We start from the raw sequence: 4,692 nt of genomic DNA, 5'->3' as shown, positions 1-4,692 counted from the left end.
GTCCAGTTGGGGGGAGGCATGAGCCCTAACCTAGCTCAGGGAGAACCAACGCGGAGACATTTGATGCAACCACCAAGAAAGAGGTTTTCTATTTCTGCGGGAGTTGCCAAGCGGGCGGGAAGCGAGCCAGAGCTGATGGGGCTCAGCCTGCCACCAAGAAAGGAGAGGATTTATGAGATGAAAATCAATACAGAGGAAAGCAGAAATGAAACTGTGTGAAGGACATTCTTTCTTTTAAAAAATATATTTTATTGATTTTTCACAGAGAGGAAAGGAGAGGGACAGAGAGTTAGAAACATCGATGAGAGAGAAACATCGATCAGCTGCCTCCTGCACACTCCCTACTGGGGATGTGGCCGCAACCCAGGTACATGCCCTTGGCCGGAATCGAACCTGGGACCTTTCAGTCCGCAGGCTGACGCTCTATCCACTGAGTCAAACCAGTTAGGGCAATGAAGGACATTCTTGACACCAGCGCATGTGTGTCTGGGTTCATCCATACCTGAACTCCAAATGAATTCTTAGAACATGTATGTGGTTGTTCTCCCCCCCACCCTTTTATTGATTTCAGAGAGGAAGGGAGAGGGAGAGTTAAAAACATCAATAATGGAGAGAATCATTGATCTGCTGCCTCCTGCAGGGCCCCTACTAGGGATTGAGCCTGCAAGCCAGGCATGCGCCCTTGACTGGAATCGAACCCGGGACCCTTCAGTCCGCAGGCCAGCACTCTATCCACTGAGCCATACAGCTAGGGCTGCCCCGTTATGGTTTTTGTGTGTTTGTTGCTGTTGTTATAAGTATTGCTTTATTTATTGACTATGTGCTTAGGTTAGATGGAGTTCATTTCATCTGCTTGCACCCAAAAGAACCAAGAGAAAATCAGAGAAAATATCTCCCAAGCCTCAGTGGGGAGGTATGTGGGATGTGAGAAAACGAGAGGCCCAAATTAGAAATGGCTGCAGGGGAAGCGTGTGCTATTCCGGGAAGCAGGGGCTATCCAGTCATGGCAGGTAGCCAACCCGAGGGATTTACAGTGCCCAAGGAAAATGGCACTTGTTCTACAAACATTAAAGCAGAAGTAAACATATATACGAGAGGCCCGGTGCATGACATTGGTGCACTGGGGGCATGGGTTCCATCAGCTCAGCCTGCACCCTTTCGCAGTCTGGGAGCCCTCGGGGGATGTCCGACTGAGGACTTAGGCTTGCTCTCTAAGCCCTCAGTTGGACACCCTTAGCACTGCCACGGAGGCAGGCCGCTGCTCTTGCTAGCTGTCAGCCCAGCTTGTGGCTGAGCGGCACTCCCCCTCTGGGAGCACACTGACCACTAGGGGCCAGCTCCTGCGTTGAGTGTCTGCCCCCTGGTGGCCAGTGCACATCATAGCGATTGGTCATTCTGCCGTTTGGTCGATTTGCATATCACCCTTTTATGGATGCACCAGACATCTATGATCTGGATTAGCATTAAACTTCCCCCGGAGGGAGATGGGAGCATGGGAGGCTTTAGCAAGAAAGGTTGCATGAACTCCTCTGCTCCCTCAGGGGGGAAAGAACAGGAAACTCTCTGGTTTACAAATTAAACTTCCCCCGGAGGGAGATGGGAGCATGGAAGGCTTTAGAAAGTTTGCATGAACTCCTCTGCCCCCTCGGGGGGAAAGAACAGAAAACTCTCTGGTTTACAGAGTCGGACATCCTTAGCACTGCCACGGAGGCAGGCCGTTGCTCTTGCTAGCTGTCAGCCCAGCTTGTGGCTGAGCGGCACTCCCCCTCTGGGAGCACACTGACCACTAGGGGCCAGCTCCTGCATTGAGTGTCTGCCCCCTGGTGGTCAGTGCACATCATAGCGACTGGTCATTCTGCCGTTTGGTCGATTTGCATATTACCCTTTTATGGATGCACCAGACATCTATGATCTGGATTAGCATTAAACTTCCCCCGGAGGGAGATGGGAGCATGGAAGGCTTTAGAAAGTTTGCATGAACTCCTCTGCCCCCTCGGGGGGAAAGAACAGAAAACTCTCTGGTTTACAGAACAAACCCGCCCAATGAGAAGCTTTATCTTGCTCAGGAACCTGCACCCTGGGCAGGGCTCAGTGGTGACAGCTCCTCTCCGCTCTGCTTGGCACCATCTGGAGCAGCTTAAAGGCTGTGAGCTGGGATTGCCTGGCGCTTCCTCACTCACCTGCCTGCGGGGTGATGCTGCCTGTCAGCTGGGACCTCACCTGGAGGCTGGGGCTGGGACATCTGTAGTGGCCTTTCCACGTGGCTGCTTAGGCTTCCTCACATCATGGTGGCTGGGTCCCAAGGAACAAGGAGAGGGAGCAGGGGACAGGCAGAAGCCATGTCTCCTTTGTGACCTGGCCTTGGAAATCATGCAGCGTCACTTTCATTCTTTAATATAGATAATCGATTTCAGAAAGGAAGGGAGCAGGAGAGATAGAAACATCAATGGTGAGAGAGAATCATTGATCGGCTGCCTCCTGCACACCCCCTACCAGGGATCGAGCCCACAACCAGGCATGTGCCCTTGACCGGGAATCGAACTGTGACCTCCTGGTTCAAAGGTCAACGCTCAACCTTTGAGCCACACCAGCTGGGCTCATTGTTTTTTTCTTTTCTGGTTTTTGTTGTTGTTGTTGTTGTTAATCCTCTCCTGAGGCTATTTTTTCCATTGCTTTTTCAGAGAGAGTGGAAGGGAGGGTGGGAGGGAGGGGAGAGAAAGAGAGAGAGAGAGAGAGATACATGTGAGAGACGCATCAACTGGTTGCCTCCCACAGGCGGCCCACCGGGGGCATTGAGCAAACCCACAACCCAGGTACATGCTCCTGACCTTTGGTGTGCTCTAACCACCGAGCAACCCTGGCCAGGGCTCATTTCATTCTTGCCATTAAAAGCAATCATGATGTCCTGCCCAGCTTCTAGGGGGGAGGAAAACAGTCTCAACTTCTTCTTCTTTTTTTTAAAATATATTTTTGTTGATTTCTTTTTACAGAGAGGAAGAGAGAGGGACCGAGAATTAGAAACATCAATGAGAGAGAAACATCGATCAGCTGTCTCCTGCACGCCCCCTACTGGGGATGTGCCCACAACCAAGGTACATGCCCTTGACTGGAATCGAGCCTGGGACCCTTCAGTTCACAGGCCGACGCTCTATCCACTGAGCCAAACCCGTTAGGGCCAGTCTCAACTTCTTGATGGGGAGAGGCAAGCTTCCACAGGAAGAATAGGAGAGACCAGATATATTCATGTGGCCATTTGGATAAATATCTGCCACAGTCTTTTTTAAAAAATTGATTTTAAAGAGAGAGGAAGGGAGAGGGAGAGAGAGAGAAACATCTATGAGAGAAAGCCATCAATGGGCTGCCTCCCCTCCACCCTGCCCCCCCCTCCCCTCCAGGGATCAAGGCTGAAACCCAGGCATGTGACCTGATGGGGAATCCTACCAGCGGTCTCTCACTGCCTGGGGTGATGCTCAACCAATTGAGCCACACCGGCCAGGGCTCTGCCACACTCATAATAGGAATGTCTTGGAGCTCTGCCATGAGCAGCACCGTGAAGGTGGGTCTTTGGCCCCAGGATACCGGAGAAGGTACACTTGTCTTATCAACAGGGAGAGAGAGTTCAGCGACAGAAACCCATCACCACACACACACTAGTTCTGGTAGTTCAGTGTCTCTGGTTACGCTCTCCTAGGTATCTGCTCAGACGTTTCACTTGCTGATGTTCACCTCTGTATGACTCCCCTGCCCTCTTGTCCAAGGCTGGAGGTAATTGCTCCAAACCTCTCTACAACTACCTTTAAAAAATATATATATTTCAGAGAGGAAGGGAGAGGGAGAGAGAGAGACAGAACCTTAATGATGAGAGAGAATCATTGATTGACTGACTGCCTCCTGCACACCCCACACTGGGGATTGAACCTGTAAGCCAGGCATGGGACTGGGAATCGAACCATGACCTCCTGGTTAATAGGTTGACGCTCAACCACTGAGCCACGATGGCCAGGCTACAACTACCTTTCCTGATCTAATTTTATCTCTACTCTCCCTTCCCCTGACTCCGGCTGCTCATAATACGGGCTTATAATGGCCAGCTGGCATTACTGTAACACAGCCAGGGGCATAAGGTCCCTCCAAACTCAAGCCACGGCCAACTGGAATTAGGTGATGGAAATAAACAGCTTGAGTCCTGAGCAGCACGCATGGTCCTGTGCCAAGTGCTGGCCTAAGCCCTTTGCGTTCCTGATCTTACTGGGACAGCATGACAGCCCCGTTGGGTGAGCTCCATTATTTCCCTGGAGTGTAGCGGTTTCCATCCAGGGCTCTGGAGGCAGCCTGATGGGGCCCAAATCATGATTCCGTCAGTTGTCAGTTGTATGACTTTGGGCAAGTTACTTAACTTCACTTCTGAAAAATGCATTTGATAAAAGATACTGTTCTTTGTAGTATGTTGAATTATTGTTTCCAAATTTCTATTCCCTCCATGTTATAGAACTACTAGAGGCCCGGTGCAGGAAATTCATGCACGGGGGGTAGGGGGGTCCCCCTCAGCCTGGCCTGCGCCCTCTCCAATCTGGGACCCTTTGGGGGATGTCCAACTGCCGGTTTAGGCCCTATCCCTTGGGTCTAAACCGGCAGTTGGACATCCCTCTCACAATCCAGGACCGCTGGCTCTTAACCATTTGCCTGCCTACC

This window comes from Myotis davidii, unplaced genomic scaffold (genome assembly GCF_000327345.1).
Source record: "Myotis davidii unplaced genomic scaffold, ASM32734v1 scaffold566, whole genome shotgun sequence".
NCBI lineage: Eukaryota > Metazoa > Chordata > Mammalia > Chiroptera > Vespertilionidae > Myotis > Myotis davidii.
Note: the sequence above shows the minus strand (reverse complement) of the source record.